At 35.7% G+C, this 13,058-nt stretch overlaps 1 pseudogene; it reads right to left on the bottom strand.

The window, feature by feature from the left end:
• Window positions 1-3,105: 3,105 nt before the first annotated feature.
• LOC122127809 lies at window positions 3,106-3,205 on the bottom strand (annotated as a pseudogene).
• Window positions 3,206-13,058: the final 9,853 nt, after the last annotated feature.

A 13,058-nucleotide genomic window follows, 5' to 3' on the forward strand; every position in this document is an offset into this window, starting at 1 on the left:
TTTGTTTTCTCCCTACCATCCCTTCCCTCCCATCTCCACAACTACTCCCCCTGCTGAGCTCAGTCACTTTTTTTTATTTTTGGCTTGGCACAGGGTTTGAACTCAAGTAGTGGCAACTCTGCACCTTCCCTCACATTGGTACAGATTTACCAAGACCCTGAGTTCAAATCCCAGGCTAAGGAAGGAAACTGGCAGAAATTCCAAACCAGAGAGCTTTATTTCTTTTTCATTTAGTTAAATAATTAATTAATTTTTTTTATTCTTTCTTTTGCAAACCACACGTCTTGAACTCAGTTCGTGGCAACTCTGACTCAGCTTCCATTACCCTAGGCTGTGGTGCAGTCTCTGGACCCATAGACGATCCTGGGATCCTAGGCCCTGAGGGTTTGCAGGAAGAATAAAAAGTAGGATACCACAAAAAGTGGCAAGCTTCAGAGGGCTGGGGCACTATGTCTTTTTCTTTGCACAGTGGGTCTGAATGACAAGGCTGCAAAGTGGACATGACCTGCCATTGCTCATACATGCAAGGCAAGCACTCCACCACTGAGCCACTTTCTATTTTCTCATTCCTAGAAGAAGCTGCACATAAAAACAACACTGATCTTCATTTTCAGTCTGTACCTTTGAATACGGAGGAACATCTTTCCTCTGCTCTCCATCAATTACCTACTTTCCAGTTAGAATGACTTGGAATAATAAAAATGGAAAAAGAGAAAATAAATCATCATGAAAATAAACAGATGCAGAAAATTCACTGTATTTTTCTCACAAGTTCAACCATTATAAACTATTGGGGAAATACAGGGACACCTTATTCTCACTGGCACTGAAAGTCTCTAGTTAGGCAATTCTGATGAAGATAAGGAACAAAATGAAAAAGTGAGGAATCGTATCAATTGCAAGAAAAAAAATGGAGTAGGATCCAAGCAAATTTCTTCTTTGGGCTGCTGAAAATAATCGGCTTACTAGAGTGTGGTGACTACTTTCCATAAAGGCCACTCATGTGAATACTAGGGATGACAATGAATATACCCCTCTTCATCGGGAAGCCTACAGTGGACACTTAGATATTGTCCATGAGTTGGTGCCTCAAGCAGCAGATATTCATGCAATAATTGTTAATGGCTGGACACCCCTGCGCAGTGGTTACTCGTGAAATAATACCAGTGTGGCGTCTTTCTTACTTCATCATGTTGCAGATACCAATGCCCAAACTAAATGCCTCTTGACTCCCTTGCATCTTGCTGCTGGGAATATAGATAGCAAAGATACACTGGATCTCCTTCTGTTGAACCATTATATCAAACCAGGTCTGAAGAACAACTTGGAAGAAAGTGCCTTTGGTATTACCAAAAGGATAAGTATGTATCACTACCTCTTTGAAGTTGTGGAAGGCTGTACAAATGGTTCTATTCAGTTGTAATGGTTTGGTTGTTTCTTTTCTCTTTTTTTTTCTTTTTCTTTTTTTTTTTTTGTTGAGTTTTATTATTTTATTGTGAAAACACCATACAGAGGGGTTAAAATTACATGGGCAAGGTAATGAATACATTTCTTATCAAGCATTGTTGCCTCCTCCTTTATTTCCCCTTCCCATACCTTCTCATCTCCCCCCACTCCCCTCCCCCCTCATTACTCCTCCTCCCCGGCCAAAGTCGTAAAGTTCGTTTTTCTACATGACGTCTTGTACATCTCATTGTTGCAATGGGTCAACCTGTATCCCTATTTAAACAATTTGTTTATTCCCTTCCCCTCCACAAATCATACCAACATCAAATACAATGAAAGCAGGGATTATACTGTGGGGGAGGGACATACAAAGCAACAAAGAAATCATCTTATAAATATGTTAGAAACAATCACAAGAAAGAAAAAAATACATTTGAATCCTTATCTTGGGGTTCATTTCACCTAACATCAACTTATCTGACCATTTCTGCTTGTCTCAGACATATACTAGTTACAAATAAGGGAAACTATGGGATCTATGTTTCTTGGGGCCTGGCTTACTTCAATATAATTTTTTCCAAGTCTTTCCATTTCCTAACAAATGGGGCACTGACATTCTTTCTGAGGGAGGAATAAAATTCCATTCCATAGAATTCTATTTTCTTAATCCATTCATCTACTTAGGGGCATCAAACAAGACCATACAAAAGCTACCAAAACAACTATGTTTATTGCAGCATTATTTAGCATAGCTAAGATATCAGTTACGTTTCTTAAACATCAAAATGCCAGTCCACTCTTTGTGTCCATACAAAATATTTTCAGAATTCAAATAACAGCAATATCTTACTGTAAAAATTCCGTGGAATTTTTCCAAGTGAATTGCCTGACTTTGATGTCAAATGTATTTGAGTTGTTTGTGTACATCTACAATGATTTCTGCAGAGTTTGTGATTTTTTAATCAGAAATAATTTGATCTTATCTGTTGAAATGAGTAGTACAGAAACTAAAGATATTTCTGCTTCTTGTCTGAAAAAAGTATATTTTAAAATATTCTATATTCTGTGTTTGCATAATATCCATAATCTATTTCATTCTTTCCTAGATATACTTTACATTCAACATTGTTTTATAATATATATATTCATTAATAAATGTGTCCTTTCAGATTGTATTTCATATAGAAAATTTAAGATTATTTTTTTTCTAGGTTCTTTTTTTTTTTTTTTTTGGTCCAGTCGTGGGCCTGAACTCTGGGCCTGGACGCTGTCCCTCAGCTCTTCAGATCAAGGCTAGCGCTCTACAACTTGAGCCACAGCACCACTTCCGTTTTTTTTTTTTCTTTTTGCTTATGTGGTGCTGAGGAATCGAACCCAGGGCCTCAAGCATGCAAGGCAAGCGCTCTACCACTGAGCCACCTTCCCAGCCCCTTTTTCTAGGTTCTTATAGTAGTATATTTTTTTTGGATAAAATGACAATGTTAAACTAATTTCAAAAGTTTTGTAAAGGTTATTCCATGTAAAGGCCTTTCTAAGGTGAAGATTTAATACACTGATGTCAAACTAATGTTTAATTCTAACACTTGCATATATTGTTACACTTGTAATTTTGTAATCAACTTTTAAATAACTGTTTTTCATTTCTGCAACTGAAGAATGAAAAATATGGAATACTTCACGAATTTTCATATTATCCTTGTGCAAGTGTCATGTTAATCTCTGTATCGTTGTAATTTGGGTATACGTGCTGCTGAAGCATGTAGTATCCTCTAAATTTAAGTAGTTAATGATGCAATCTTTATATAGGCTTATATCCTTGGGTGCCTATTTGTAGCAAGGAAACCTTATTGCTCCTAACAATACTATTGATCTTATTTCCCTAAAATAATGTGTATAGTGGGAAAAAAATTATATTTTTCGGTCGATTGCTCACATTTGCATTTTTTGTCAATGACAATTTTAAGTCTTTTTCATTTTAGATTTGATCATACTTTGAAGCACTTATAGCTAGGTCCTAAGGTGATGACTTTTTCAAGTACTTATTTACATAAATGAGTTAGCTTTGTGGAGCTAATAGATTCAAAGTAAGCCTTGCTTAAGAGCTATTTCTAAACTTCTGCAGCTGAAATTTTCCCAAATGAGGTCTTACTGGCACAAATGTCTACCCTTTATCCTTCTTCCATGTAGGAACATACCAACCAGAATATCCTACCCTGACAGCATAGTTTGTCTTAGTAGAACAAAACTAATCTTAGTTACAAGGGACCATAGAGAGATGAACAGTTCAGACAGAACTGTTCAGACTAGAAGGTATTTTATCAAAATTTAAGTGTTTATTATACCTACCATTTCAAAAGTAGCTAACGCCAAGGTGAAAAAATTCTTCATATGTGTGATTTCCTGATGTCTGGCCTGTCTACCTTCCAACCAGGCAGGAACTTACACTACTTCCTTTCTATCACCAAATATTTCCATAGCTCCAGGAGAAGTCCATGTTTCTCCTCATTATTAGGCCTTAAATTGGTAATGTTTTAATCACAGTGTTTCCTCTTGCCTCCAGGCTTTAAATCTACAAATGGTAAAGCTTTAGGTCTAACTCTACCTAACACTGAGGTACAGATAATGCAATAATACTTTAAAACAGAGTTGTCTTTGATACCCTAACCACAACAGAACAATGCAAAACATGTGCCCTTTTTATTATATTACATATAGTTATATATTTTATATTTATATGTGCTGATTTCATATTTCACACAGTGAAACTTAGTAGAATTAATTGATTATTTGACAAATAAATGGATAATTATTTATTCCAATAAAGAGAATTGGAATATAAATAATTAGGTTTAGAATACATACTAGAATATAAAAAGTATCAATGTAATGTCTTCACTATAAACTTGTGATACCTTCTAAGTGTTCTTGTTCTTCTGAATTCACATGGAAAAAAAAAATGTTGTTTTCCTCTAATCTACAAGGGATTTTACTCTGCTGCTCTGTTTATTGTTTTAACTCACTGGTTCCAAAATGTTTTTCTCCATATTTCTGAAGCATTCCTATTGATTATACCCAAATTTTTCTGATATGATGTATAAAAGATATTATTCTTCTGCAAGATGTATGGGTCCTAGGATCCTATGTCCCAGTTACCTGCATCATCAGATAACAGGGTCAAGACTTCTCAACTAGGCCCAGGCAACATGCCAACAGAAAGTAATTGAAGAGTCATGTCAATTTCTCATTTCCTATAATATTTCAGGGCCCCAATTCCTTGAGAAACAGGAATTAGCAGTAAGCAATAGTGAAATGCAAGTCAACTTAAAATGAAGGATGAGATCACAAAATCTAAGAGAAATTACTGCAATTCAAACTTTCAATTTACAGATGACCAGCCCATATGAGTTAACAAAATCACAAAGTGTCACAAGATTATTTTTAATACCCCTCCCCTAATGATTAATGAAAGATTTCAGTCCAGCATAAGTGGGCCAGCAAAATAGCTCCTGGAAGGATAGATCCACAATTGGTCTATTAAGGCCAGGAAAACTTGACTTAGAAGTCAAATGAAATTCAGAAAAAAACATTAATTGAGAAGATCCTTAGTGCTTAATAACACCGTGAGATGTACAAGTTGTCATGTCGAAAACAAACTTTACAACTTTGGTGCTGGGGGCGGGGGGGGGGGGGGGGGGGGGAGGGGGGGAGGATCGGGTCGGGGGGCAGGGGGAGGATGCCAAGGGATGGGAAGGGGAAACAAAGGAGGAGGTAACAATGCTTGATAAGAAATGTACTCATTACCTTGCCCATGTAATTTTAACCCCTCTGAACAGTATTTTCACAATTAAAAAAAACACTGGTACTTCAGTAAAACTTGATTCTGTGGTATAAAAATGTTGTAATTCTCAAAATATTTAATCTCCTGAAAGTGTATTCTTTCTCTTTTTTTTTTTTTACATTTCTTTTTTTTTGGGGGGGGGATCTGGTTGTGGGGCCTGAACTCTGGGCCTGGGCGCTGTCCCTCAGCTCTTCAGCTCAAGGCTAGAGCTCTACCACTTGAGCCACAGCACCACTTCCGGCTTTTTTTCATTTTGCTTATGTGGTGCTGAGGAATCGAACCCAGGGCCTCAGGCATGCAAGGCAAGCGCTCTAACACTGAGCCATCTTCCCAGCCCCCACTGTATTCTTTTTCAAATAATCTTTGAAAAATCAAATTCGCAAACCAGGCGCTAGTGGCTCACGCATGTAATCCTAAATACTCACGAGGCTGAGATCTGAGGATCACGGTTCAAAGCCAGCCCGGGCAGGAAAGTCCGTTAGACTCTTATCTCCAATTAACCACTCGAATATCAGAAGTGGCACTGTGGCTCAAGAGGTAGAGTGTTTGCCTTGAGCTCAAGAGCGCAGGGACAGTGCCCAAGCCCAGAGTTCAAGCCCCACGACCTTCTAAAAAAAATTCATATTCACCAAAATAACATTTGACAAATAGATGATACTTAGTGGCAATAGAGTTACAATAGAGTTGATTTGTTTACCCAGCACTAATGCCAATCAGGTTCAACCATTCATTAAGCTGTAGAAATAGTGCCACCCACCATTTGTGTTGTTCATTAGATGCCTTCCAAAATTTGTTAAATATATCAGCCTCCCATATTTCAAACCCAAACGTTAGCTAATAAAGTAAATTTCATCATTTAATAAGGTACATTTTAAAAAGTCACAAATAGTTGCCTTATAATATGTTATTTTATGTTTTCCCTATCTGTCTAACATAGTAAGTCTTGAATATGGGTACTCATCAGAGATATGACAAACATAAAATCTGTCTTCTTTTTCTATCATATTCCTCTATAATAGTACATTTTAATTTTCTTTTTTCAAAACTTAAATGTAGTAGAAAATATTATCCCATGTAAAATTAAATGATCACACACCATTGTACAAAGCCATTTATAAAAATTGGTAGTTTGGAATACATTCTAAACCATTTTTAAACTTTCTTGTTGACTAAAGATTAATCTTCCAAATGGATGAGAATTAAATCATGTCTAGGTGCTTCACGCCTCCAGTCTTGCAAATTATTATTGCAGATGAATGAATTATGGAAATATAAGCTGACATAAGTTCAAGTATATGCAGGATTGAAACTCCATGGAATGTATATAAACCTTTCAAACTTTTAACAGACAGTTTAACAGAATGACTATCAGGAAGTTGAAACCAGAATGGAATAATAGTAAATACATAGAATGAATGAAAAATAGAACAAGGGGCAAGTTCAGCTAGAATATCAATGTACACATGTGATAAAGAAAGTGGTTAATCTGAAATAAATCTTGGAGAAGGAGTTGGTTGACAATGATGGAAGGAGTGAATCTGATCCAGGAGCATTGGACAATTAGATGGACATATTTAATTGTAACACACTTGCACAACCTTTTGAAATTCAGTGAAAAAACACACAAAAATTACAACCAAACAGCAATCTCTAGAAAGTATGAATATGACCTCTCAAAATTTTAAGCAGTTAATGAAGGGCAGTCTTGGGAAAAGCAAACAAAACTATTCAAAGAGGGCATTTGAGGTAGGGGAGAAATTTGAACAGATTTAAATAGATTGTTTCAGGTTATAAATCAACTATATCTGCTTCAAATGTTATCTTCCTTCTGTGAGTTCTCTCTGACTGAACTGGACACTCCAGTCCTGAGCCACACTTGATATCTTGTGAAGATAGAATGGAAGAGAAAAATATCAAGAACCCATTACTCCGCTGGAGAGAAAACAATCCTCTAAGTTTTCTTTCATCTCTCTTCACTACTCTTTCTTCATACTTTTAAGTCAATTGATTTTGAGTTATATATTTCCTTCTTTCTTCTGGAAAAGTAATTGGTGAAAGTAATTCACTAAATATTATTTGCCATTTTTTATCATGCTGTTTACTTGTTCAAGGGAGACCATTAAACTTCACACCTGCATTTGGTTGCCATAAAAACCCAACATTGATGTTAATCAGGACAAACTCTAATGTAAAACTTTGTCTCCAAAAAAACCAGTCCAAGAAACTGTGATCACAAATATTTGGATATCCATTTTTCTTTTTTCTTTTACCTTGAAAGTCTTCTTGTGTCGGGCTGGGAAGGTGGCTCAGTGGTGGAGCGCTTGCCTTGCATGCCTGAGGCCCTGAGTTTGATTCCTCAGCACCACATAAGCAAAAAGAAAAAAGCCAAAAGTGGCGCTGTGGCTCAAGTGGTAGAGCACTAGCCTTGAGCTGAAGAGCTGAGGGACAGCGCCCAAGCCCAGAGTTCAGGTCCCACGACCAGACCCCCCCCCCCAAAAAAAAAGAAAAAAAAGAAAGTCTTCTTGTGTCTAAAGTGCCAACAAACATAAGTACTCCACCACTTTTTGGTTCAATCACTTCTAACCTCAAAGATATATTTTGCTAACAAGATGCTTAGAGGAAACCGCAGAATACTCCACTTTTATCTTCTCTTAAGACTCTCCTTAGATACCATATCAGGAACAGTGAAGTTATTCTTTGCAAAATTATTTCAATAGATTATTTTTCCCTTAGTCTTGCATTTGCTCAACAAGATGTATGGAAGAGAATAAAGTTAAATCACTCATACCTTGGATAACAGTGTCTGTTACAAAGGACAATGCTTCTATGTTCTCCTTCTATGTCCTCCTCTTAGCTCTTGCCTGATTTCCAATTAATCACAGCTTCTTGACTTCAAGTCTAGAGAAGCTGAAGGACTATAAGGCCTCCCCCACTGCTACATCTTCATGGTTTCTCCTTTAAAACTCTTTGAAGTTGCCTCCTTTGGATGTGGGATTTATTTTCATGTTTTCATTCAATCAGTTCTGCATTGTAGTGAGCCAAATAAGCTCTGTAAAATCACTTTAGGTAGCAAAAATATTACAATCTATGTCAAAAATTTTGGCCTCCCTCCACTGCTGAAGCCAATTTGCTTAGCTAGGGCTTCTAAGAACACTGATTTCTGACCTTTTCCATGTGCTCAATTTTTTTCTGAACCCAAAACTTTTTGGCTTATGTAATAAGCTATCTCATGTTAATAAAGATATTATATTTGTGAGCCACTTAGAAATGTGAAATCACTGGTTTGAAGAATCCAATCAGATTTTTTTTCTGTGTTTCAGTGCTTCACATGCAAAGACATTGAGGAAAGTATTACAAGCAGAAAAGTGTAAACCCAATACCTTTTTTCATTGTGGAGGACACTTTCTCCCTAAATATTTTGACCCAAATTATCTTTTTCAGAGAATTACTGTTTGGTAATTAAAGGTCAATTCACAAATTTTGATGTCTTTTTTTAAAGAAATTTGAATTAAATTGCACTATAACCTTGTTTCACACAGTGAATATATTTCCTGGGTAAGGACAATTTTCAAGGGATGCTACAGGATTTACAGCAAGGTTTCTGAGGTTTGTTTGTTTAGTGTGAAAATGAGCCATCTTCACTCACATTGCTCCCTCTCCACTAAGTCTCCATGGATTTCTTTGCATGAAAGCCTATTTTCTCAGGCAATTTTAAATGTTCTTAATAGGCTACGTTGTTAAAAAGTTTGAACAATTAAAATATACGTGTCATAATTTTAAAACTCTTTTGAAATTCCTTTATCAGAATCGCGAATTCATCAATCCTAATTCCACCTTTACCATCAAAAACTGTTAACATGTTGTTTTCACGATGTAGTGTCCATGCAACTATTATTTTCCAGTGGCTTCGTTATGCAAATATATGACCACATCAGCTGAAACTGAACAAAATGAACTCCAAGATATGGAATCAGAGATTTTTATTTGTGGTTGTTGTTTTTTATGTATTATGTGATTTCCATTTTCTTTGGTTTTCCCCCGTTGGTTTATCCCTTGCTGTATTTGATTTTGGTACCTTGTGTATTTTGTATACATTTACCTTAATTAGGGAAGGGAAAAGGAACATCACAATGGTGACACAAATGACAAAGGGCAAAACAATGCATTAGCAATACTCACAAGACAATATGTTGGGAATATACATTACAACTTGTGAGGGGTACTGAGGTGAAGGAAAACTGTGAGAAAAGTGAAGGAGGGGGTAACAAGTTTGAAAAGTTATGTATTCACTACCTAACAATTACTGTAACCCGACTGTACATCATTTTGACAATAAAATTAAATTTAAAAAATAAGCTGCATAAAATAAAATTTCACTGTATTGGTATAGTTAATATTATTTTTTATGTAGTAAAATTTTAAAAATCAATACTATTTTGCATCTAATTTGACTTAATTACCCTTTCTTTATCAAAAGGTCGTCAACTTGAGTGTTATCCAACTAGACAATATTTTCACAATATACTTACATATTTTGGAAAAAATAAATTTAGCACTTTCACACACATAAAATCGAAAACAGTTTAATTCTATGGAAACCCATAACTTTTAAAATTAAATAAGTTGTTGGGACAGAATATATGTGTTCTTCAAAATTCCTATGACTAATAACTACTCATTTTCAAATTCTAAACATTCCATATCTGAGAGATTCAAAATAGTACTTGTTTTCATGTTATATAATTCTGCAATAGATGCAGTTTCCAATGGGGTGTTACAGATTGAGAAGTCAACAGAAAAATAGCCACATTCTGCTACAGGATAAAACTATGAAGCATCTGTAATAAGTCTTCAAGAGTAAGCAATCCCAAGCTTTATGCCATAAAGTCATCCTAGCCCAAGAGTTTCCAACTTGAAAGGTGCACCTTAAAATTCCCTTAATTCACATCATGAATAGCATATCTCTACTGTGAAAAAATACTACACCTCTGGTATTGTGATGCCCTCCTAATTCTGCAAAGAACACCACAATAAACTCAGTTGCATCACTTTTCCCCCAGTGGTATTCTTGAGATCAGAACACTTGCAAATATTATTTATATTTATACTTTTTTAACTATCATAGATATTCAGGATACTAAGATCAGAAGATTATGGTTCAAAACCCATCCAGGCAGGAAGGTCCCTTAGAACCTTATCTCCAATAAACTTCTCAGAAAAAGCCAGACACAAGTGGCACTGAGGTTGAAATGGTAGAGCAGGAGCCTTGAGCTCAGAGACAGTGTCCAGGCCCAGAGTTCAACCCCTAGGTCAAACCAATAAAGCAAAAACAAAAATTGGGCTGAGAAGGTGGCTCAGTGGTAGAGAGCTTGCCTTGCATGCATGAGGGCCTGGGTTCAATTCCTCAGCACCACATTAGCAAAAAGAAAAATAGCCGGAAGTGGCGCTGTGGCTCAAGTGGTAGAGCACTACCCTTGAGCTGGAGAGCTGAGGGACAGTACCCAGGACCAGAGTTCAGGCCTCACGACCAGACCCCCCCACAAAAATAAAATAAAAATGAACCCAAACCTAGCATTTGTCTCATTGTATACAGAGGCACATAATTAAGGAAATTGCTTCCTGTGTAACATATAGGTAGAAGAAAGAAGATGTCACACAATTATTCTCTTCATACCATGTTATACCAAACCCTCAAAAAATGCTTTTTCTAAATTTATAAATTAATATCATCCATTTGTTGGCAACTCTGTCTAGATTATTCACATTATCATTTTATACATGAACTGTTGGAATTATCTATTAACTAAGTTCTAATTATAACTCTCTTGAAAGAATTTCTAGGCAAATAGAATGCCAGAATCATTTGTGAATTTGTCAGTTAAAACCTCTACTTAAAAAGAATTTTGTAGTATCCTATAGAATATGGAATTACAAAAAAAACCAAACTATTTATTTTGAATCTAAATTCTAATTTTGCAAGGTCCACAAAGTCCTACATTAGACAAACTGTGCTATTTCTCCAGGCTTAAGTTTTGTAAACCTTCATCATTTCTTTGGCATCCAAAAGAATGAAACTTACTTACTTTTTCAAATTTTGGATGGGAATGATGAGCTATTTTGCATCTAAGAAGGTTCTGTAATTAAGAGAGCATTTAAAACACAACTGAGGATTATATATCAGTTGCATTTCAATAGGAAACTTGACTTCTCAAAACATAATGACAAAATTAGCCCAAACTTCGAACTTTGTATTCCTTTCTTGTAATTTGGTTTGTTTTATTGAGACAAAATTATACTACCTGGTCCAGGGAAGGTATCACTATGTAATTCCACTCTCTAATCTCCTGTCTTAGTCTGAGTGTTAGAATTCCAGGCTTGTATCACATTGCCCTGCCATAGTTTGTTGGTTTATTTAATCTAGAAACACATTAGCAATTCTGAACTTCTCTGATGATCTTATCCATTGACTGCTCAGACTGTTTATGTACAATTTTGAAAGATGTTCTAACATTTGACACAGGATATGAACATTTTCAGATGCACATGCAGGGGTCTCTGATTCATTCCTTCATGGATCCGATCCCTTTAATAATGATTACTTGACTTTCTTATTATCTCTGGTCCCTACCTATCTAATAGTCTCAAACTTTTTTGAAGAAAGTTCACTTGAGGACTTTTTAATATTAAAATTTATCACTTGATTCTAGTTTTACTCAGGACATATTTTCTATTGCTTTCGAACTTTTCTACATATTCTGAGAGTTGTTTCATTTGTGTATTCAAGTGTGCATATATAAGTACCTCTGTGTGTATGCGTATGCTTGTATGTGTGTATGCAAAAGCCTCAAGCTCTTATTCAACAATTTGCTCATGAGTGGTATTCCATCACTTGAACTGCTCTTCCAATCCAGCTTTGGCTGGTTAATTATAGATAGTGTCTCAAAGACTGTTCTGCCCAGGCTGGATGCCAACTGAACTTCCCAGACTCCTTTACATTTTTAAGTTTTATTTTTCCAGGAGTATCAACTTTTTAAACTACAAACATTTTTGTGAGTGTGAAGTCTAACCTGTAGCCCAGATTTTTAACTCAAAATTCATATAAAGATAGATGAACATACACATTACATATGCTGAATGTACACTGTTAGAAATGTGATCTTAAGCTGGGTGGTGGTGAGATCTGAGGATTGAAGTTCAAAGCCAGCCCAGGTAGGAAAGTCCCGGAGACTCTTTTCTCTAATTAACTACAAGAAAACTGGAAGTGGCACTATGGCTCAAGGGGTAGAGCACTAGCCTTGAGCTGAATAGCAGAGGGACAGCACCCAGGGTTCAAGTGCCACGACCAACAGTAAAAAAAATAAATAAATAAATAAAAAATAAATATATATATATATATGCATATATATATATATATTCCTATATATATATAGGAAATCTTATATAAATATATATATTTATATATATATTATATTTACATATAAATATATATATAGGAAATAAGAAGAAATATGATCTTTGCCTCCATGTTCATTGCTAGTATAATCCCTGCTCTTTCAAGATGGACTTTTCTCCAGTTAAGTCCATTCCCTTATATCTGACTTGCATGGAACCAGAATCATTCTTCTATTCTACTTTTTACAAATTTGCACGATGGAAGTGTGATTTAGAAAGGGAGTGGCCTCATACTTCATGTTCCACTTAGGAGAAATGCTTTCCCTATATCACTTCTGTAAATCTACATACTGAACTTGGCTTCATTGTTTCAATGTTGTCT

The sequence above is a fragment of the Dipodomys spectabilis genome, unplaced genomic scaffold (genome assembly GCF_019054845.1).
Source record: "Dipodomys spectabilis isolate Male_0828 unplaced genomic scaffold, ASM1905484v1 ptg000312l, whole genome shotgun sequence".
In the NCBI taxonomy this organism is placed as follows: Eukaryota; Metazoa; Chordata; class Mammalia; order Rodentia; family Heteromyidae; genus Dipodomys; species Dipodomys spectabilis.